Source organism: Microtus pennsylvanicus, chromosome 2 (assembly GCF_037038515.1).
Source record: "Microtus pennsylvanicus isolate mMicPen1 chromosome 2, mMicPen1.hap1, whole genome shotgun sequence".
NCBI lineage: Eukaryota > Metazoa > Chordata > Mammalia > Rodentia > Cricetidae > Microtus > Microtus pennsylvanicus.
The window spans coordinates 147,193,728-147,217,885 of NC_134580.1; the positions used below are offsets into that span (position 1 = coordinate 147,193,728).

Sequence of the window (24,158 nt, forward strand, 5' to 3'; positions counted from 1 at the left end):
CTTCCAGGGATGGGTAATATTCTACTGTACAGATAAACTACATTTTAGTTATCCGTGGTCACTGGTGGTCACATGGGTCTTTTGGCCAGCTTCCAAATCATGACCATGTAAAGCCAGCCTCCTGAACCCCAGCATCACAGACATCTTTCCCTGCCGAGCTGCACTCATTCTTGACCGGATCACCCTGCTTCCTCCGCAGAGGTCATACAATGACTCTGAGCTTCTTCTCGGGTCTAAGCTGCCCTCCCCTCCTCTCGGTACAGTAGACACCAAAGCCCTGCCTCACCCTCCCAGCCACCATCCGGCATAGGCTGCCCAGAACCCCCGCTCCACCAACTCAGGCCTCTGAGAATCCTCCAGCGTGACTGTCTCCATCAGAGAGGCAGATCCACAGCTCAACTGTCCTCTGAGCCTGCAGGGGGAGTGAGGCACCGGGACCAGGGCTGGCAGTGGCTGCGTGGGAGGTAGCTGAAGGAGAAGCCAGTGTCCCTCTGTCAGGAGCCCTGCTCATTCCGCTGAGCCCCAGTGTGCAACAGTGCAAAGCCTGAGTGTGAGGAAGTTGAACCCAGATGCTCAGCTCCTTTATTTTCATCTTACTTTATTTTTACGTTTTGGAGAGCATTTGCCAAGTAGAGTCAACCCCCATTTTTGGTGAGAATGGTCGCCCCTCCCCCCACATCTCAAACCCAGGATCCTCACATTTCCTAAGCCATTTGTATAAAATGATTCATTGTTTTACATAGAATCCAGCGATAGTCTCCATGCACTTTTATTGAAACAGGGTCTCCTGTAGCCCAGGCTAGCCTTGAACTCACTATGTAGCTGAGGATAGCTTGAACTTTTGATCCTCCTGCCTCCACCTCCCAAGTCCTGGGATTACAGGGTTGTGCCGCCGCATCTGGCTGACGGAGTACCAAGGGTGGGGGTCAGGGCTAAGAGCATGCTAGACGAGCACCCACCCTCTCACCTGAGCCACATTCCTGGCCCCGGAAGGTTCTAGGATGTTCTCTGCCTTCTCTTAGGGTCTGGCCGTCTTTGGTGCCCTCTGGAAGATGGATACCAAGAGTCTCTGCTTTGTTGGCCATGTGGGGTTCTCCTCAACAACACTCTCCTCGTGGAGTTGGTCTGTCTGAGTCCGTCCTTGTAAGAATGGCAGGCAAGTTGGATTGTGAGTCTGCCCGCCCTCAGGGTGACACAGGGGCAGACTTACAATCCAACATGCCTAGAGCACAGACCCATGCATGCCGGGACCGTGCTCTACCCCTGAAGTACAACCCCGTCCTCTTGTTTGAATCTAGAATGACCCTCCTAGGCTCCCGTTTCGAGTTCAGAATGCTCCATTTCCAGGTATTTTGAAGGATGTGGAGCTTTTAGAAGGTGAGGCCTGACTGAAGAAAGCAGGCTCTAAGGGCAAGCCTTTGAAGGTTAGGGCCACTCTGGTTTCTATGTCTCCCCCTGCTTCCTGCCTCGTGGACCACGAGGAGCTCTCAGCACTAGCTGTCTTTCTGAAACCCGGCACCCAGTTGCACTTTTCCCCCTAAGACGTTTCTGTCTGTCATATGGCTTTTCAGAACGACATGCAAAGTTAGTATTGGGGCCACAAAGGAGTAGGAAAGATGGTTTAGCGGTTAAGAACCCTGACTGACCTTGCAGAAGATCCTGGGTTCAATTCCCAGCACCCACGTTGGCATCTGTGACCCCAGTTCAGGGGGGACTGACGAGGAGTGGGACAGACACCAAGCACTGTCTTAAGGGAACAGAGAGCAAGAGCTTGGCAGGGCAGCAGGATTGGTCCCCTCTGAGCAGCAGCACAGCTTGGCCACCTCCCTAGGCCCTCAGGGGGTGCACACTCACAGATGCCTGCAGGTGGGGACCACCATCTGATGTTGCCAAATACTTAGCCAAAGCCCCAGATGGAGCAAGCCACAGGCTCAAGACTCAAGGTCTCCCAGGCCCAAATCTAGGTACCTCCCACAAAGGGACCCTTTCCCTGGTGCCGGCTCATTTTCACAGGGGAACCATCTTTGGAATTGGCTGTCCCTGTGAACCACCTTCAGGGACAGTCATTCCTTCATTGTGGTGACACTGGCAGAGCCTAGTCCTCCTGTGGCTTGTCATCCACCTGGAACCAGTAAGAGTTCCTCACACTTAGCCTCCAACCTGTCGGAAATAGTAAATATTTTAGGCTTTGCCGCCCGTCTGTTTCCATCAGTCTGCTGTGTCGCTTACGTGTTGTTTGTTACTGTTCTTGAAACCATCTGGGCTGCAAAGCCCAAGTTTGCTGCCTGGCTCTTCCCGGCGGCGGTCTGCCAACGCTGCCAGCCACCAAACACGTTTGTTCTTCCCAGTATTGAGGACTGAACCCAAGGCCTTGAGCGTGCCAGGCAAGCGCCCCACCAGTGAGCCTCAGGCACCACTCAGGAACATCTTTCAAATCTGTAAATAACCCCGCCCCCAACACGCACACTTTAAGGGGTGCACGTTGCTTCCCTTCCATGGCAGCTTCCCGGGTAACTCCAAGCCCTGTGTGACCAGCTGCCAAGCCCAGCCGTTGATGTCTAGCTGGCATGGAAACAGGCATTGCAATCTGTCCATCGGTTCTTCAATGGACGTGCACCCCCTTGGCCCCCCCACATTAAAGTGAAGGGTGGTCTCCTGTTCCCAGTCACTGGGTCCCCTGCTTACAAGGCTTGTAGCCCTGAGCAGCTGTGCACCAAGAACTCCGTGAAACCACCCCTCCCCCGTAATTATAGTTTCCAGAGGTTTACTGGGGGTAAAGAATTCCTGTCCCTGCCTGAGGGCATTATAGATCCAGCTGGGCTGGGGGAGGGGAGGGGGGGCGCAGGTGGCAAGATCCAGGAAGCAGCTCCAACCCGGAGTGGAGAGCAGTTTTTCTGGTTCTGGGCTCTGTCAGATGCTTCAGTTTGACTTTCTTAGGTAGCAGCCCTGTAGGGATTTGCAGGTGGCAGGGGGCTCCCTTGGGGCCCAGGCAGAAGCCTGTCTTTGGAAAGTATGACCTCTCTTTCTCTGCTAGAGAGGAATTAGAAGCTTTGCAGCCGTCATCTTGGACTTCTGCCAAGTTATCTTAACACTACTGTCCCAGAAGGACCTACGATGGGAGTTTCCAGAGTGAGGCACCCCAAGGCAAACATCGCCTCCAGCTTGCTTTCAAATGCATGGGCCACAACTGGAGAATGAAGATACAATTATTATTTTCAATTCCAAATTTGAGACGGTGCAGTGTGTGATATTGTTGGGGACAACCAACCAAGTCTGCTGGGAGTACACCTACTGTGGACTACAGGCAGGATTGTCGGGGGTACTACAGCTATCCCCAGACAGAAGCCCCAGAGAGCTGCTTAGCTGGGACAGGAGGCAACGGAGACTGTGTGTCAGGACGAGGGAAGCAGGAACCAGTCATAAATTGAACAAGGGGGGAAGCTGGACAAGCTAGGTACAGGAACACAGCTGTATGGAGTCTCCACTACCCAGAGGATCATGGAATCCCAGGAACTGGTCCTTACCTCAGCCGTGCATGGTGTCACATACTTCTAATCCCAGTACTTGGGAGGTTGAGACAGGAGGACTGGTCCAAGTTCTAAGCTAGTCTGGGCTATGTAGTGAGACCCTGTCTAAACACAAAATCAGGCTGGGGGTGTAGCTCAGGCAAGCATGCTTAGCCTTGCCCCTGGTCAGCTGCAAACTTCTCAGAGCATAGCCGTCGGCTGGGAATGCCTTCCAGTGGGGTCAGCAAGAGCCGCCCCCTCTCCTGACTGTGAGTAAGGCTGGTTTTCACACTCACTGCACACGTGGTTACCAGGACAGATCAGAGTGGCCTGGGCTAGGGTGTAAACTCAATTGGAAGGATGCCTGCCTAGCATGCAGAAGGCCCTGGGTTTGATCGCCACCACTGTACAAACCAGAGGTGGTGGGGGCACGCCTGTAATGCTAGCACTGGGGAAGTAGAGGCAAGAAGTTCAGGAGTTCGAGGCCTGTAGCAGCTTGAGGCTAGCCTGGACTACTTGAGACCCTACTTTGATGAACAAGCAAGCAAATAAATAAATAAATAATAAATGGATGAATAGATAGATAGATAGATAGATAGATAGATAGATAGATAGATAGATAGATAGATAGATTGGTTTGGGTCTATCTGTTCTGTATGTAATAGGACAGCCATGACATCCTCTCCAGAAGGTTAAATAAAAGAAATCAAAACAATGTCTGCCTCTCTGTGGAGAGTCAGGACACATGTACTTTGGATTTTGGATGAGATCCAAAGGTCAGGACACATGTACTTAGGATTTTGGATGAGATCCAAAGAGTAAGTAGAAATGGTGCAGGTGGGGGGCTTTGCTCTTTCATTCTTTGTTTTGTTTTGAGACAGGGCCTTATTATGCATCCATGGTTGTCCTGAAACCCACTACGTAGGATAGGCTGGTCCCGAACTCACAGAAACCTGCCTGTCTTTGCTTCCCAAGTCCTGGCAGCTTACTCTTGGATTTCAGGACAGTATGTAGGCTCTGCAGAGACGCTCCTGCTGATGCTCCCTGTCCTTAACTCTGTGCTCGAGCAACTGCAGAGCCCTTCACCCACTCTGCCTCCATCACCAGCACTGCCGCTCCAACAGTCCTTCCACCTTGGTCCCTCCCAACTCACTTCCTCTTCTCCTCCAATCAGGCTGATGTCTCTGGTCCTTGTCACCTCCCCTCAAGCCTCCCTGAACTTGTCTCTGTTCTGCCTGTTTTCATTTTTACAGTGCATACTGAGCTTTCTGATCCGTGGAACCTCTAGCTCTGTCAGACAGAGTTCCTCCTGGAGCACCCTGAACACGAGGAGCCCACGGAGCATGGCAGCTTAGCCAGCCACAGAGAGGGGCCAAGCCATCGAATTGCAGCCTCCAGCTGCCACCCAGTCATTCATCAGATTTACTCAGAAGTGCAAACCTGTGATTGTGTGGACACTCACACCGCTGTAGATGAGAAGGTCAGGTCACACCCTTTGAAGTCAGAGTCTGTCTATGTCTAGAAGGAGGGAGCTTGGCTGGAGTGATGGATAGTGTGAGCGACTGCAGTACAGTGTGCAAGAGGTGTGGACGTGTGTGTGTGTGTGTGTGTGTGTGTGCATGTGGAGTGTGCAAGCTGCGTGTGCGTCTGCACCCATGTCTCTCCCTGTGCCTCTATCTTGATTCTACTGGACCAGGTAGGTTGTGCACCTCCAGTCCCCGCCCCACAGGGCCGTCCTAAAATGAAAAGCCAAACTTCTGTGACTTCCCCTTCTTCTGACACTGTGCAGTGAGGCCCCCAAGACAGCATCAACAGGAAAAAAATATGTATTTATTTTTATTCCATCCTATTTTGTATTGTTTTGGTGTCTTATTTATCTATGGCCATGGTTTCATGTAGCCCAGGCTGCATGAACCTTGAATTTCTGTTCTTTCTGCCTCCATCTTCTGAGTTCCAGAATTACAGGTGTATACCTACACTCGGTTTAACATCTGTGTTTTATTTTTATTTTTATGTGCTTGTTTTGCCTGCATACATGACTGTATACCATATGCATGCAGTGCCTGAGGAGGCCAGATTCCCTGGAACTAGAGTTAATCATTGTAGCTGCCAAATGGATGCTGGGATTAGAACCTGGGTCTTTTGGAAGAGCAGTCACTGCTCTTAACTGATGAGTGATTCCAAGGTGCTATTATAAAAGTACCGTGGGACTCTGTCTTCTTCCCCTTGGGGTTGGTCCTGGTCTTAGAACCCGGGTCATGTAGGGAGGGGGTCAAATGGCTGGTGCAGAGGCAATGGCTCTTTGTTTTCACACAGAGAAGGTGGTGTGGCCACTGGGCTGTCCTGTAGGTATACAAGCCTTTGTGGAATTCATATTCTTTCTAAAGAGTCCGGGGGGCAGTTAGGAAAAACCGGCTTGGTAACGTGGGCCTAACTCACTCACTGTGAGCTGGTCTGGTAAGTTGCTCAGGCCCCCTTTGCCTTTCTCTGATCTTTGGAACAACAGCCATCACCACGTTCTCACCTGCTTGTGAGTTCATCTTCTGGGAAGCTTTGGGGATGGTCTGTTTTCAGTCACGCTTGTGCGAATTCACACACAGAGCTCCGTCCCCGTTTCGGTGCTGTTGGTCATTCACATGCTTTTGGTCATTTTCGCGTGTGGACGGAAATCAGAGAACAACCGCAGGGGTCTATCATGAGGTTCTCTGCAGCTCCTGATCCTCCTGCCTCAGATGCAGCTCCTGATCCTCCTGCCTCAGATGCTGGGGACGTTACTTCACCCTTCTAACGCAGGAGCCTGTGGAAACAGCTTCCCCGTTGCAGAACACACGAGGGACGAATCTGGGTGTTAAACTGGGAGAGGGAGGATGCTGCTGGCTGGTGAGTACGGGTCAGGAGTCCCACTAATAACTCACATGCACAGGACGCTGTCTGTTGAGAGGTCGTTCACTGCCTGGCCCAGGCGTTTAGGGCACTGACTGGAGAAACACCGTCCTGATGGGAAGTACCTTCACTCGTTATTTCTTTTGATGGTGCTGAGCGTCAAACCCCCAAGCACGAGGCTGATCTCTGTGTTGTGAGATATTCGATTACACTGTGTAAAGATAGGTCATTGTGATTGACTTAATCAAAAGCCCAATGACCAGTAGCTAACCAGGATTTTCAGGGCAGAGAGGACGCTGGGAAGAGGAAGGATGGAGTCATGAGGAGACACCAGGGACACAGAGCAAGCAGAATGGGCTTTACAAAGTAAAGATAACTGAGCCACATAAAATATCATAGATGAAACGATATGAGTTAATTTAAGTTAGAACCAGTTAGAAACAAGTCTAAGCAGTCAGCCGAGTTTTCACAATTAAAGTCCCTGTGTTGTGATTTGGGAACTGGCAGATGGGACAGAGAAAGATCCACCTACCTTTCTGCCTGGTTCTGGCTGGGGCCTTTCTGCTGTGCTGAGACGTGGTGGCAGAAACAGAGAGGCAGAGTGAACACACCAACCAGTGCTGGTCTCTCTTTCTCATCTTTTAAAGTCACCAAAGGCCGGGCCGTGGTGGCACACGCCTTTAGTCCTTGCAAACAGGAGGCAGGGGCAGGTGGATCTCTGTGATTCTGAGGCCAGCCTGGTCTACAGAACAAGTTCTAGGACAGCCAAAGCCACACAGAGAAGCCCTGTCTTGAAAAACAAAAAATAAAATAAAATAAATCCACTAAAGCTACCCTGGGACCTCAACCTCACTTCATGGGACCCCAATTGCCTTCCAAAGTTGCGCCCGGAGATCTCATTGACATATAATTTGGGGATCCAGTCTGCAGCACATAGACTTTTGAGGTCAAGCCTTATTCTGGTGTGAGGTGTTGACAGAGATGAGGCAGGTAGGGAAATCGCTTGCCAATAATTATAAGAACACTTGGAATGTTCTCTGTGAACTTCAGGAGTGTGAGCTAATTCAACTGCAGCAACAACCCCAGGAGGTTTTCTGGTTCTGTTCATGGCTTGGTTGTTCTTTGAGACGGACCTCAAACTCAGAGAATGGCCTTAGGTGTCTGACCCTGCTGCCTCCACCTGCAGAGCGTGGAATTACAGGCATGTGCCGCCACGTCTGGTTCATATGGTGAGGGAGATTGAACCCACGGCCCCGCGCATGCTAGACAAGGACTCTTATATTTAATATAAACAAATCCTGTCGTAGGCCCATTTCTCAGACTGGGGAAACATCGGTGCGCAGTGTTCAGTTGGAGTCCCTGCTCCCCCTTGCCCAAACTGAAAAACCCTGTCTGCCCTACTTCCCCCAACCCTGGCAGCGCTCGGAGAAAACTCTGAACAAGGGAATGGCACCCAAGTGCCTGCCCAGAGACCTAGCTTTTGACCATACTTGTGCACAGTCTCAGCTTCTGACTGCCTCATCATCATCCATGGCCTAAGGTTCATAAAATCCCCTGCCTTAGCCTGGGGTCTTAACCTCTCTGGCCCCTTCTCTGGGACCCATGGATTTGCGGGAGAGCTATGTTCAATAAACTTGCATTTATCTGTTTCTAATCTGGTCTGATCCAGCCTTTTGCAAAGGCAGAAACATCATGCAGGGCTTCTCATTGGAAGTGGCAGGAGGTACTCTTGGGGATGTTAGGTTCTCACTGCTGGATGACTTCGGGTGTGAGTACCCAGTGTGTCTCGGGGACCCTGTGGTTAACTTCTCCCAGTGGCAATGTCACCAGCAGCTGCCGCTGCTTGGTGCCCAGTAGAACTCGGCTAAAACTGGATGGATGAATATGGCAAGCCGGAAGCTGTTCCAGCAAACAACAGGACATCGAGAATTCTTCTCGGGTCCTATTCCTCCTCCCTCCTTTAAATGCCCAAGTGAGTGGCTGCCATTTCTTAAGTAGCTAAGTAAACAAGACAGGCAGTAAGCTCAAGGGCGGCAGAGCTCAGGATTAAAGGAATATTAGGTTCTTTTTTCCCCCCATATTCGGTGGAGACAAAACCTGAAGGGTTGCTAAAGAATTTCTTGGAAACCACAGTTTCTTCAGGCTTTCTTCAGCCACTGTTGGGTGAAGCTCCCAGGAAGTACCTTCACGAGGAAGTAGCCTAAGTTGCCAGCCTTTGAGCTGGTGGGCATGGTCTTGGCAGGAAGATGCGGCTCTATGCAACCCATCTCTTGGTAGCTGTTGCAGGTCCCAGAGGCGAGCCATGTCATGGTGTTTCTGACCCCCAGGTCAGGTGACCACTCCAGCCTTGCCCTCGGGGTGGTCCTTCTCCTGGTTTATGGGAAAGCACACTCCATGTTATGTGAGCTGCTGGGTCTGTGCTAGAACCCATGACCCCCGTTTTTTGGCCCTCTCCAGAACCCTGGTCGTCTGTTGCTCTGACTCCTCGGCCTGTATCATGGTTCTAAAGACCAAACTGTCCAGCGCTCTATGCTCCTCATCCTGCACCCCATTTCTTTGCTTCCCTTTAGACGCAAACCCCTCTATACCCCGGCACTATTTCTTCCATCCCCCTTGAGCTGGGTAGGTTTAAAAGTCAATTTGACCCAGTCTAGAATCACCTGGGAAAAGAATTTCAAGGAGGAGTTGTCTAAATCAGTTGGCCTGTGGGTGTCTGGGGTCCCAATGGCCTTAACTGATGTAGGAAAGTCCAGTCCACTGTGGGTGATGTCATTCCCTGGTTTGGGGTTCTGGACTGGATAGGAGAGGAGAAGTGAGAGCTGAGCAGGGGGCGTGCATTGAACCTCTCCTCCTTGACTGTGGATATGACCAGTGCTTCAAGCCCTGCTTCCTGTGATCTCACTGATGTGACGATCGGAACCTGGAACCCTGGGCTAAAATAAACCCTTCGTCCCCCAGGTCGCTTCTATCAGAGGGATTTCGCGCAGAAATAGGAAGGGAAATAGAACAGAACATAGAATAGAACGTGCATGCATGTGTGTGTCTGTGTGTGTGTGTAAACTGTGGAGGTCAAAGAACAGTTTTTTTGTTTTTTGTTCTTTTGAGACAGAGTTTCTCTGTGATTTTGGAGCCTGTCCACCTCACAGATCCTCGCATCTGTCTTCCCCCTCGCTTTGTACCTGGGCCAGGCCATCCTCACACCCCACAGAGAGCCTGTGACTATCTCCCCGACACCCACCAGAACTGGTTTCTCACAGTAAAGCCACAGAAATCTTGCTAGAATGGTCAGGTGTGTCCCTTGTTCAAACCCATTTCACACTACTGAGGAAGGCTTACTCCTCTAGCCGGCCGGTTTATACAACCTCCCTTCTGCCCTCTGGGTCTCTCTGGACTCCAGGCTCACTCCCTACAACTCCGTCCTGCCCAGGACTGGCCCTAGACCCTTACCGCCTGGAATGCGGTGGCTCTGCTCTCCACTTCTGGCTAATTCCCTTCTAGTCTTCTGTCCCTGGCCTGTCACTTCCTCCAGACTCGCCTGACACATCTCAAACCAAAACCAAGTCAGGGGAAGGACTGAGTCATCCAACCCTAATCCCCGGGAAGGGTCTGGAAAGCTGGGTTTGCATAACAATATCCGGCCTTCCCTGGACCCTTCTTTGTTTCTGATGAGTAGAGACAAAGAGGACACACACATATAAATATAGTTACTTGATGATGCCTCAGAAAATTGGGGGGGGGAGTTCGGAGATTAATCAGTGAACACTTTGTTCACACATAAAACTGTCTCAAATGAAGTTTAATGGACACTGGGTTTGTCTATCTTCTCAGTGGGAGGTCAGCTTTTTCAATGACAGAATTGTAAAAATATGATTTGCCTTTTAGGTATTACCTGCCTTTTCCTGGGGTCTGAAGTTCATCCAGGCCTGGTCTTGTTTACTAGTGTGATCGTTTCTGGTATTTGAGACGGCTTGCAGACACAGGTAACATTGACTTGGTGTCTTTTTAAATTATTTATTATTTATTTTATATGTATGAGTGTTTTATCTGGATGCATATCTGTGCACTATGTATGTGAAATGCCAGAAGAGGCCAGGAAAGGGTCATCAGATTCTCTGAACTGGAGTTACAGATAGTTGAGAGTCGCCATGTGGGTACTGGGAATTGAACCCCGGGTCCTGTGGAAGAGTAGCCAATACTCTGACCACTGAGCCTTTCTTCGGGCCTCTGTAAGGCTGACTTTATATCACAATTAACTGCGCTCCAAGTGTTTAGCAGACTATGGGAAGGAGGTGGGAATGATGGGTGAAGGAATGAAATTGTTCCCAGCCAGACTCCTAAGGCTTGGGTTGTCAACTTCCAAGGCTTACTCCCCGTGCCCCATCTCTTTCTCCTCTCTTCTCTTTCTTTCTTAAGGCCTTGCTCATCTTGAACATTAGTGTTGCACTGAGCTCTACTGGACCCGTCTTCCTCACCGGTCGCTCATTTCAGCACCATGTACAAGACCAGACAAGTCTCCCATCTGTGGAATCACAGAGCCACAGCTGAACAGGACGGGAGGGTCCCTGGAGTGCCGTGGCCACCCTCTCTGATCAGCTAAGATTGCTGAACCACAGGGATCATTGTGTGGGGTGGGGGTGGAGCGCGTGCACACACAGCAGGAAGAAAAGAACTGGAGGAGGAGCTAGCAGAGCACAGACTTTACAGTCCAGCCTGGCTTCAATGTATCAATTGCCTCACCCTGCTTCTTTTTGTTTGGTTGTTGTTTTTATTTTTCAAAACAGGGTTTCGCTGTGCAGCTCTGGCTGTCCTGGAACTCCCTGTAGACCAGGCTGGCCTTGAGCTCACAGAGATCCCCCCTGCCTCTTCCTCCGATGTGCTGGGATTCAGGACGTGTGCCACCACTGGCAGCCAGCCGCCTTGTTTGATTGCGTTAAGATCATTGCAAAGGTCTGCAAAACCAGATCCAGGTTTGAAGATAGAAGGTATGGTGTGGTCCCAGGCAAGGGCTACTTGCTCCTATGCTCACACTCATGACAAAGGCAGGAGAATCGTCCCATGCTCAAGGCCAACCTAGTCTATGTAACGAATGTGCCAAAGGAAAGAGCCAGGCAAGGTGGCACACATCTTTAACCCTAAAATGGGGACGCAGAGGCAGCAGATCTCTGTGAGCTGGAGGTCAGCTTATTTATGTAATGAGACCCTATGTCAGAAAGAAAGAAAGAAAAAAGAAAAAGGAAGGAAGGAAAGAGAGAGAAGAAAGGAAGGAGGGAGGGAAAGAAGGAAGGAAGTAAGGAAAGAAGGAAGGAAGTAAGGATGGAAGGAAGGAAGGATAGAAGGAAGGAAGGAAAAAGCTGAAAGAGAAAAAAGGGAAAGGAAGAGGGGAGGGGAGCAGCGATGTGGGCAGGAATGCTTGTGACTCCCACAATTTAATGGAAATGCCTTACAAGCAAACTCCTAGCGTTAGTTTGCCATCTTGTGGTAAAACTCTGGTATTGCAGCCTTCCTATCCTTAAGGCTCCAGGACCCTCGAAGGGTAAAGGCCTGTCATCAATTCCTAGTTCTCACAAACTCAAGCCATAGCTCCCAGCCGTATAGCTGAAGACACATTTCTCAGAGTAAAGGCCCAAGGAGGAAAGAATTGGAAGATATTACTGTGTCTCAATAACCTGTGTGTGATCTTTATATGTGTGTGAGTACATGTATATGTGTGCATATATGTACATATTTAGAGAAAGTATATTTGTGTGTGTGTCTGTATGTGTATATCTGTCTGTGTACAGGTAAGTGTGTGTGGTTTGTGGGAATTATTTTTCACAGAAGAAGCCTAGAACATCTTTCTTCGATGTCCTCTCAGAGCAACAACAACAACAAAAAACAGATATCCAAGGATTTTCATCTAGGCCAAGGAGGGATTTGAGATATCTCTAGGTAAGACTGTTTTATTTACTTGGCTTCACTACATAGGCCTGACTGGCCCCAAGCATACAGTGATCCTCCTGCCTCTACTATACGCTGCCACCCTTGGCTTACTTTGCATTTGTGAGGTGGAGTGGTGGGGTGGTGGGGTGGTGGGGTGGTGGGGTGGTGGGGTGGTGGTGGAACCTGTGACCTCACACTCCCAGCCTTGGCCTTCCTTCAAAGTGGAAGAAGCAAGAAGGAAGCAACAGGCAAGATTTCTTAATCGACTTTTATTTTATTTATTTAATTAACTGGCATTGATAGCAATGGATTTCTTTACAGAAAATGCTGCCAGTGTCGTGATATCATCAGTGCTCAGGGCCGAGCTAACCATCCTGTGTCCTTCCAGTCCATACATGTGCACACAGAAACAGAGATGGTTCTGGGGTCTGAGTTTGGAACGCAGAACCTGGGGCTCCAAGCTCCAGGTGGGGACTGGCCTGGCGAGGGAGTAAGGGCGTAGGGTGATCCAGAGCAGGGCTCAGGAACGAAACCAGTGAGGCCAGAAGTCATTCCTCCCCCCACAGCAGGCTCCTTCCTGCTGCTGCTGTGGTCCTCAGTGGAGCCTGTGCTCCAAGGCATGCTCTAGGTGTGTAGAATGTCAGGCATCTGGCGAAGATCTTACCCAATGCTCCCTGGCTTTGCAGAAGAGGAAACTGGAAGGCTGAGGGAAGAGGGCCCTCGCCTCGGGACACCGCGCTGCTATCTGGAGCCTTGCGCGGCAGCTGTAAACTGTATGTCTGAGGTCGCGGCCCTTCATCCACATCTGACAAAGTGCTCATTCTCATGAAGAAGCCTCAAAAATATGTACTTTATAGCTATGCTATCTCACCTTTCCAGAGCCTTGCTAATAGCCCTATCTACAGATAGCGTGATGCGGGGGGTGTCCAACTTATCACCTAGGACAGCTTCATGATCCAGCACAAAATCGGAGAACATGGTGAGATTTTATTTTACTGTACTGTGATTCTGCCTAGTACTCAAGTGTGAACTTTATAGATGACAGTGTAGATGACAACACGGTGTCAGAACGCCATCTAAAATAAATGTAGGTGTGTTCTCACAACCCTTGGGCCGTGATTGGACACCCCTGTAAGGTTAAGAAGAGAAGGGAGCTGAATATCGCCACTAGACCCAGACAAGAGGCTCATCACCACTGATGTGTGTGCTCCCCACACAGGCCCTGAGCTCTTCTGGAGGCTTGTGAGGAGAAAGTGTTGGGCTGGGCACATGACTCGATTGTTGCTAATGGAGTGCTTGCCTCCCACGCAGGGAGCCCTGGATTCGGTCCTAGGACAGTTTAAACCGGGTGTGGTGACACATGGCTGTAACCCCAGCACTTGGGAGGTGGAGGCAGGCAGATCAGGAGTTCAATGCCATTCACAGGAACTCACAGAGTTTGAGGCCATCCTGGAATCTGTGGGGCCCTTTCTCGAGAAAGTAGGAGCGGAGACAGTAAGTGTTCTGGGGAGAGTAAGTGGGAGGCAAGCTTCAGAGTCTCTACAGTTTTGGGTATAACCAGGCAGAGAGGCAGGAGGATCTCTGTGAGTTTTTGGTCAGCTTGGTCTACATAACAAGCTGCATGACAGCCAGGACTACATAGAGAGACCCTGTCTCAAAGATTAATAAACAAAATAAAGATTTTAGGTATTTTCTGTGGCCGGGGTCACACTAGTACACTTACTCATTGCTATCCCCCCCCTCTCGTGTGTGTGTCCATGTCCCACCCAGCTCCTTCCATGGGTGCCGGGATCACAGGCACACACCATTCCACCCAGCTCCTTCCATGGATGCTGGGATCCAAATGCAGTCCTCACACTTGTGTGAAAAACCCTTCACCTACAGAGCGGTTCCACTCCTTACGTTTCAAAACATGAAGAGAAAGGCACAAAATGGCAATGCTGGTCTGAGGTTGAGGCTCAGTGGCAGAGGCTTGCCAAGTACACACACATACACACACACACACACACACACACACACACACCACAGGCGTTTCCTGCTCTCCTGAAGGCACCTCAGCAGCTTTGGACCACACCCTGCTTCAGGAGCCAGAGGACCAGAGAACCTGCCTGCTCTATGCAGTGCCCCAGGGTTGGGAAGGATAGACCTGTGCTACCTACTTGACAGTGCACCCAGGGAAGAGAAGTTGGGACATCCCTCGCTGGAAATACCCCAGCTTCCCCTCAGAGAGCAAAATCCCCGCCCCTGGAGACCTGGGACAGCCTGATGAGAGAAGAGGATGGGGTGGAGGAGCAGGCATCACCCAGAGGAGACGCTGGGCCTGATTCTCCTCCCCACAAGTCACTCAAAGCAACACATTGCAGCCGCCTCCAGGGTGGGGCTCAGTGGTAGTGTTCGTCCCACATGCTGAAAGTCCTGACCTCCGTCTTCTGCAAGGCAAACAAAACAAAATAAAGCTACACACCAACATCCCCAGCTAATGTCTCAGGCCATATAGACAGGACGGACATTACTTCAATTATTTTCCTATCCCTTCATAAGCAGTTGGGACTCAGCCGGGGTTGGGGTGACAGGAATCTTTCCATTCATGGGCGTGGCAGGAATGAAGGAGCTATGAAGGGGAAGGGGGCTAGGTGCTTTCTTTTGGGTCTCAAAACTCTTTGGGGGAAGGGCTATCTCCTCATCCATCACCAACAGTAAATCCTGTCTGTCTTGGACTTTTTCTCAGCCTCACAAGTTCAGGTGACTGATGTGGGACTCCCCTCTGTATGCTGTGAATACCATTGGTTAATGAATAAAACTGCTTCCGGTCTATTGTAGTGCAGAGCAGAGCAAGGCCGAATTCCAAGCAGATAGAGGAGAGAGTAGGCGGAGTCAAGAGAAGCCGTGTAGCCACACACAGGAGACAGATGCCGGACGCTGGATGGAATCTTACCAGTAGGCCACAATCACATGGTGATACACAGATGAATAGAAATGGATTAACTTAAGATATAAGAGCTAGTCAATAAGAAGTGTGAGCTAAAAGGCCAAGCAATGTTGTAATACTGTTTCTGTGTAATTATTTTGGGTCTGGGTGGCCGGGAAACAAACGAGCAGCCTCTGCCTACAGGTGATAATCTGTCTGTTTTATACATTAGAGTCTATAGCTTGTGACACCCTCAAACTCTATATCCAGCCGCACATACTAAAAATATTTTCCTTTTTGTTGTTGCTAATTGCTAATTTTTGCTTTACTTTTTTTTTTTTTCCAAGACAGGGTTTCTCTGTAGCTTTAGAGCTTGTCCTGGAACTCACTCTATAGACCAGGCTGGCCTTGAACACACAGAGCTCCGCCAGCCTCTGCCTCCCAAGTGCTGGGATTAAAGGTGTGTGCCACCACCGCTCAGCAGCTTTTTCTTGTTTCATTTTAAAAATAATGTATTTTTTCTATCTCCCTAGAGACTGTTTAATATAACCCAGGCTGGCCTCAGACTCGCTATGCAGTTGAGTAGCAGAGGATGATTTTGAACTCCTGCTTCCCCTGCCCCTACCCTCCAAATGTCTGGATTACAGGAGTGCACACCACCATGTCTGGCTTGTCTTCCTTGCTATTGGATGAAGGAGACCCAAGCATGGAGGGGAACAAGACAATGAAGACAGTGTAACTCTTCAGAGCGGGGTGGTTTTATGTGACTGTGTGTTGCTCAACACGGTGATACTGAATTAATTACAGACGTGAAGGCATGCCTACACACACAGCACATGCATGCACGTGTGCTTACACACCCTTCTATTTTGTCCACCATGGGAGCTGGGGAGGAGCATCACCCAAGAACCACAGGAACCTCATGCCCAAATCTTGGTTTCTGAATGTTACCTTTGCTGGAGGAACCGGGACCCCATAAAGGAATAGGTGATTTACCTAGCTGTGGGGCTCATGTTTGAAATCCCATCACTCAGGAGCTCGGGAGGCTGAGGCAAGAAGATCATGGGTTCCATGTCAGCCTAATCCTGGATCAGAGCAAAACAAAACAGATCAAAAGCCCATGCCAGTAATGCCAACACTCTGGAAGCTGAGGTTTGTGTCTTGTGCCCGAGGCCCTGTGTCCCATCCTGGTGCACATACAAGGTTGTGGTGGTGTACACCTGGAATCCCGGCACTCGGGAGCTGAGGGCACAAGAATCAAAGTTTAAGAGCTTATAGAGCTACGCAGAGTTCTACATGAGACCCTGGATTCCGAGGGAAGGGGAGGGGCAAGGAAGAGGGAAGCTGGCACTGAGTGTGTGTATATGTGTGTGTGTGTGTGTGTGTGTGTGTGTGGACAAGTGAGTGTGTGTGCATACATGTTTGTGTACGAATGTAGGTGAAGAGGCTAGGGCAGGAATGTCAAACACCTTCCTCTAGAGTGCTTCCTTGAGACAGGGTCTCTTAACTTGAACCAAAATCTTGCCTTGCCAGATTGTCTCTGATCTCAGCACTAGGGTCATAGGCGCCCAAAGCCACGCCCAGTTTTTTACTTGGGTGCTGGGGATTTGAACTCACCCCTCAAGCTTGCAAGGCAAGCTCTCTTACCTACTGAGCCATTTTACCAGCTCTGGTCAACCATTCATTCCTCTTACCACAGGAAAGTGACAGCCGCTACATACTATCATATATCAAATACCACATGCCTGATTAAATGTCCAGTGAATTTTTTTTCAACCTTTTTTGGTTTTGAGGCAGGGTCCCATTCTGTAGCCCAGGCTGGACTATAACTCATGGTAAAGCCTTGGCTCACCTCAAATTCCCAAGAGCCTTGCTGCTTCAGTTTTAAGATTGCATGAATTACCACACCTGATATTTTGCTTTTCTTTGTGTGAGGACTGGGTGATGTAGTTGTCTTCAGAAAAAAAAATCTTGTTTCCCAACAACACTAACACTAGGCGGTTATCTTTCTCTGTGAGGCGACCTGAGGAAGATGATTTGCTAATCATTTGACCCAGACAGCCAGTCAAATCACACAAGAGGTTCAAATTTTTGTGCTGACTTTCTGGACATCGGTGTGACAGCCAGGCCATTGAGGGGACACTTACCTGAGAAGCCTCCAAACATCTGAAAGATGTCATCTTAAAGAGGCAGTGTCTGCTATTCAGTGATGTAATGGGGTCAATAGACACGCCCAAGCCAAACAGTAGGGCTGGACAGAGGATGCTTGGTCCAAAGAGTGCTGAAGTTTTGCTTCATATGCCGAAAAGCACTGAGTGCGGCTGAACGTAAGGGTTTGGATGCAGATTCTCTGATCATCAAACATGGCCAGGGTAACCAAGATGAAGGCCACGTGGATCATAAGCACCTCCGGCCACGTGGACGTGACCCTCACTAAAAAGGACCAAATTGCTCCTGAGCCAGAAGAGGGGCTTACACTGAAGAAAAGATGAAAAACCAAACAAGACAAAAAAAATTTAGTGCATGGAGTCCAATGCAGTGGCACACTCCTTTAATCATGGCCTTCATTCTTTGGGGCCCACCGTTTGAGGACTCTAAAAGCCAGAGAAGGGGAAAAGTGACTTTCTAGAATGTTCTTCCTTGCCACGGTAGAGACATTCCGGCCAGCGTAGGAGTTTTTCCCCATCTTCTTGGGGGACATGGTGGCAAGCTTGGGTAATTCCAGCACAGGTGAGGTTGGAAGTTAAGGAATTCCTGGTCATCCTGAAGTACATGAAAACAAATGAAAACCAGAGGTTCCCTGAGGACCACAGCACAGCGGTGAGAATCCCCCTGTCTCAGGACCGACTTGCTTTATGGAGGCCACTCCTTTGAGATCTCCCAACGCAGAATCAGTGCCCCATTGCCACCTCAAGAACCCTCCTCTTGTTTGCTGCCACCATCTGTAATGCCATTCCTCCCCATTGTTCTGTCTCTGAAGCCATCTGTGAAGTCAAGCAAAAGAAGACAGGAGGAAGGAGAGAGGGGAAGAGGAGGAGGGGGAAGAAGAAGGAGAGGCAGGGGGAAGAAGAAAGTAGGAAGAAAAGAGGAGGAGGAAAGAGACGTTGAGAAAGTGAGGAGGGATGGGAGGGAGGGAATGAAAAGGAGGAAAGGAGGAGTTGGAAGAGGAAGAAGAGGAGAGGTGGGAGAGGGGGAGAAGGCTGAGGAGGTGATAACAGGAGGGAGGGAGAGGAAGTGAAGATAGGAGAGACAGAGGAGGAAAGGGGGCACAAGAGGGGAGGAGGGAAAAAAGAGTGGGGAGGAGAGAGGGTAATGAAGAGGAGGGGGAGGGGTTGAGAAGAGGGAGGCAAGAGGAGGAAGTGGCGGGGGGGGGGGACAGAAAGAAGACCCCACCACCCAAGTTGATCCTACGACCGTGCCTTCAGCAGCTTGCTTCATGCCTCTGTGAAATATGGATGCAGCTCCTCGCCTACTTGGAGGCGGCCGGCCGTGCAATCTTGTGCACCTGGAGAGAGGAAACATTTGCCTGAGAACACAGACTGGTGGCTTGACACAGTGATTATGTGATGGTTACTGCTTGTTCATTACTATGCTTTGGTTTACTTTATCTATCGTCTCTATCATCTATCTATCTATCTATCTATCTATCTATCTATCTATCTATCTATCTATCTATCATCTATCATATCTTTCTATCTGTCTATCTACCCAACTATCTATCTATCTATTGGTTTTCGAGATAGAGTTTCTCTGTGTAGCAGCCGGCCCTGACAGTCCTAGCTCACTTCATAGACAAGGCTGGCCTTGAACTCACAGAGCTCTGCCTGCCTCTGCCTCCTGAGTGCTGGGAGTAAAGGCGTGCAGCCCTGGCTGCTTTGGTTTATTTTAAAACAGGTCCCACTCAGTAGCCCAGGTTGGCCTCAAACTCACAATCATCCTCTTGCCTCAGCTTCTCAAGTGCTTCAATTATAGGCCCGCCTGAGGTACCTTGCCCAGCTAAACACTGTACATTGTACGCCTCCCACTTTGTGCTCTCTCCTACAGGCTGGGCCACCTGGATGTATTTTTGGCAATGACAACCACGCTGAAGGTAGGCTGTTTCAACTTTATCTCCAGACAACACAGTAATTCTTTTCCCCTTTTGGGTTTTGGAGTCAAAACGTCCAGGATTGAATATCCTAGGTCCTAGTCGTGGAGAGATGGCTCAATGGTTAAGATCACTGCTCTTGCAAAGGACCCAGGTTCAGTTCCCAGCCTCTACATGGCAGTTCACAGTCATCTCTAACTCCGGTTCCAGGAGATCAGATGCCTTCCTCGGGCCCCTGGGAACTCCTGTACACAGCGGTGCACATAAGAGTCACATAGGTACGCATGCACACATAAACATAAAAATAATAAAGAAATAATTTCTTAAAAATAGAGTTGATGCCAGGCAGTGGTGGCACATGCCTTTAATCCCAGCAGTCGGGATGTAGAAGCAGGTGGATCTCTGTGAGTTTGAGGACAGCCTGGTTTACACAGTGAGTTCCAGGACAACGCCATCTTAACAAAACTAAAGAAAACAAACAAAACAAAACAAAAAGCCCAACCAATTAACAGATCAATAGAGTTGATAGGACTAAAAAGATGGTTCGGTGGTTAAGAGCACTGATTGCTTCTCCAGAGGACATGGCACTCACATGGCAGCTTCCAACCGCTTCTAACTCTAGTCCCAGGGTATCTGAAGCTCTCTTCTGGACTCTGAAGGCACCAGACACAAATAAATGATAGATAGATAAATGCCTTAAAAATAGAGTTGAACAGGGTTACCAGAGGTAAGGGGTAACAGGGTTAAGGGGTAGAGAGAGGAATATGATTGATTGCAGATGTTGGGTACACAAGAATAACTTTTAGTGTTCTGTAACATCATAGGACTGGGGTGGCTGATGATTAGTTGCCTACTTCAGAATAGCTAGGAGATGGATGCTGGATGGAGGTGTTCGGGGTACTAATGACCTTGCTATGACACAGTGTAGATGTGTATAGAACTCTGTACCACAGAGCTGGAGTGTGCCTAGGTGGTAGCATGCTTGCCTACAAAGCATGAGGCCCTGTCTCCAGGAAAGGGAGGGAAGGAGGGAGGGAGGGAGGGAGGGAGGGAGGGAGGGAGGGAGGGAGGGAGGGAGGATTGATGGATGGATTACTCTGGTCCCCATAAAAATAAATACAGAAGATTATCATGTGTCAGACTGAGTTTTGTTTTTTTGGTTTTTGTAACAGATTTCTCTGTGTAGCCCCAGGCTGTCCTGGAACTTGCTCTGTAAATCAGGCTGGCCTCAAACTCCGACATCCGCCTGCCTCTGCCTCCCAAGTGCTGGGACTGAAGGTGAGCACCACCCCTGCCAGACCATGTGTCAGGTTTTTGTTGATGTTAATCTGTAGGGCAGGGCTGGAGAGATGGCCCAGCCATTGTGAGCTTTTGTTGAGCCATCAGGAGTTCTAGAATTCAGATCCTAAAACTCACATAAGGAGGCAGTGCCCCATACATCCTGTAACTCCAACTCTGATTGGTGCAGAGACAGGAGATTTCTGGGACTTGCTGGCATTCAGCCTAGCTGAGGAAATCTGAGCCCAGGGTTCAGAGAGCTCTTCTGCCTCAAAGGAATAGGTAGAGGTAGGAGAAGAGGGGGCTTGATGCCCTCTTCTGGACTCTGTACACATATGGGTTCTCTCACACATATGCACACATAGGGATAGACTCACATATATACACACATATTCAAAAACAAATTAAAAGAAAAAACCCTGCAGGACAGACCAAATGCCATTCCTGCCTGAATGACTCCCAAACCCTAACATAGTAACAGATTTTATAAATATTGTATATATTTGCACGACTCTCGCGTTAACAGCCCAAATTTGATGGGCCTGGCCTACACCTAGTTCCCAACATGTTGGCCAGTGAAGACAAGGCATGTCCTCATGGCTTGAGGCCAACCTGAAAATGCTTAGCCTGTGCCCGGGTGTGCTCCACAAGGCCAGTGCCCACATCTGCAAGTGTTTCTGCCATCCTGAGACATATCTCTGGAGCTCACCACTCCAGCCGTCAGGTCACTTGGTGACAGACAAGACCTGGCCCCACACTGTCTTCTTGGTCACCATCACCACCATCGTCATTTTCATCATGACCATCATAGGCATCACTCTCATCCCCATAACCACACCCCCCTCGTTACTGAAGTCATCATCACCACCACCATTACCACCACCATCATTCTCATCACCATCAATAGTATCACCAGCATTAGATATCACTCACATCATCACCATGCTCACCATCCTCACCTCCACCATCATCATCACCATACTCTCATCACTCTACCCATCGCAGGTGACCATCATCACTCCCACAGCATTACCTCTGTCATAGCCACCGCCACCCATCACCACCTGAATCATTGTGAACACTGGAAGAAACCAGCCCTCCGTCTCTGTCACTGTGTGTGACCTTTCAGAGCCGGGTACCATCAGGAACTGGAATCACTGCCCTCTATGTGGGTTCAAGACTGACTCCAGAAGTCAAAAGACTGACTAGAAAACTGAACTGTGAGGGTTTCTCCCCCCTGTAAACCCTGTGCTTTGCACTCACAAATTTATTGCCATCCAACTGGACAGGGCCACAAGCCTGTAATGCTGCCTCCTCTTTGCAGATAAAGACATGTGCCTTGGGCTTCCCTTCAGGGGTCTCGTGGGTGGCAGGAAATTATGTCTCCTACATGTATTTAGGTGAACGGTCTAGTGGAGTATGAAGACCCTCTCTATGAGTGGGTTTTTTTTTTTAGAAGTTGTGCAATCTTTTGCGCAATCTTTGCAGACCACCCCCGCCCCAGCCCGGTGACTCAGCAGTTATGGTCCCCGGAGCTTCATTTTCAATACAGGACTAAGCAGGTGTGCCGGGACAGGTGTGGGCATGGCAGGAGGACAGTTTTATCTCCTGACCTAAAAGCAGAAAAACTGGAACAGCTGGGGGCGGCATGGAGGGGAGAGGTCACCAGTCCGTCAGGGAAGGCGCAAAGGGTAATTTTGGGCTTGGAAGGGGAGGTGGGGCAGAAGCCAGAAAACAAAGCCTCTGCAGGCGGAGATCCCGAATAACAGCCAGGGCCCTTGAAATGCTAAATGTTTCTGTCTAACACCCCACTGGGTGTCAAAGAAGAAACAACCTTTAAGTGTGGCTGGAGTCACTTTAGAAAACACTAGAGGCATTAAAACAAACAAAAGGGACCTGAAAAGAGCGTCCTGCCGGGGCTTTCAACAGCCTCTGCTTCCTTTGTGAGGAAATGTCAGGGTTAATAGCTCAAGTGTGTCCTTGGTGGTCGAGGCTTTCTGTGTCCCTGCGAGTGACTGGGGAGCTCGACTAAGCTTCACCTCGGGGTCGGGAGAGAGGGCTCCGTGGCCAAAACCCTTGTTGCTCTTGCAGAGGTGGCTCACGAACAGGGCCTCCTTGGGATACACACCTAACGCACTATGCACCTACATACATGCAGGCAAAACACACTAACATTCTTCCATTGAAGGGCATCTAGGTTGTTTCCAGGTTCTGGCTATTACAAACAATGCTGCTATGAACATAGTTGAGCATATACTTTTGTTGTATGATAGGGCCTCTCTTGGGTATATTCCCAAGGGTGGTATTGCTGGGTCCAGGGGTAGGTTGATCCCGAATTTCCTGAGAAACCGCCACACTACTTTCCAGAGTGGTTGCACAAGTTTGGATTCCACCAGCAATGGATGAGTGTACCCCTTTCTCCACAACCTCTTCAGCAAAGGCTATCATTGGTGTTTTTTATTTTAGCCATTCTGACAGGTGTAAGATGGTATCTTAAAGTTGTCTTGATTTGCATTTCACTGAGACAATGGGAATGTTCTATCGGGAATTCACCAAGGCCACCTGGCCTGGGTCTGAAAAAGCATGGGATAAAACCGGGCTTGCTGAACACAGCGGACAATGAGGACTACTGAGAACTCAAGAACAATGGTAATGGGTTTTTGATCCTACTGCACGTACTGGCTTTGGGGGAGCCTATGCAGTTTGGATGCTCACCTTACCAAACCTGGATGGAGGTGGGCGGTCCTTGGACTTCCCACAGGTCAGGGAAGCTTGATTGCTCTTTGAGGTGATGAGGGAGAGGGACTTGATGGGGGAGGGGGAGGGAAATGGGAGGCGGTGGCGGGGAGGAGGCAGAAATCCTTAATAAATAAATAAATTAGAAAAAAACACACTAACATATGATATGATAGGTCTTGAAAAACTTTTCATCTTAACACCCATTTCCCCCAAATTTCAAAAATTCAACCCAATTTCCTTCTGACTAGGGTTAAAGTGCACAGTAAGTCAAGGTCTCCTAGCATCCCGCTGACTTTGAAGATGATCTGTCTTGTGACAGCCTTCCTGGCCTCTAGTCACCACAAAGCCTGTTGCTACCCTTTCCCAGGTGTCAATCAAAATTTTCTCCAGGCCTAGACATGTAGTCCAGTGGCAAAGCCATAGTTAACACAGCACAGATACACACAGACAGAGACAGACAGACAAACACAGACACACAATGCACACACACGCGCGCGCACACACACACACTGGGAATGTGCTCAATTGATAAAGTCCTTTGTCTACTGTCCCAGAAACCTTGGGCATAAAGCAGGGATGTCGGTGCATCCTGTGACCACAGCTCTCAGGAGGAAGACGCAGGAGCATTAAAGGTTCAAGGGCATCCTTGGCTAAGTGATGAGTTTGAAGCCAGCCTGGGTTACACAAGATTCTGGGGCAGGAGTTGAGGTGGGTAAGCTAGGCTTAGTGGCACCGGCCTTTAAGCCTCTCACTTGGGAGACCAGGACAAGTTGATCTCTGAATCTGAGGCCAGTCTGGTCTACACAGTCAGTTCCCAGTCAACCAAAGCTATATAGTG

The 24,158-nt window shown here is 49.5% G+C and overlaps 1 non-coding gene across 1 annotated transcript; it reads left to right on the plus strand.

Moving 5' to 3' along the window:
* Nucleotides 1-5,023: 5,023 nt before the first annotated feature.
* LOC142845323 (small Cajal body-specific RNA 2) lies at nt 5,024-5,285 on the plus strand. Its single transcript, XR_012909882.1, has one exon.
* Nucleotides 5,286-24,158: the final 18,873 nt, after the last annotated feature.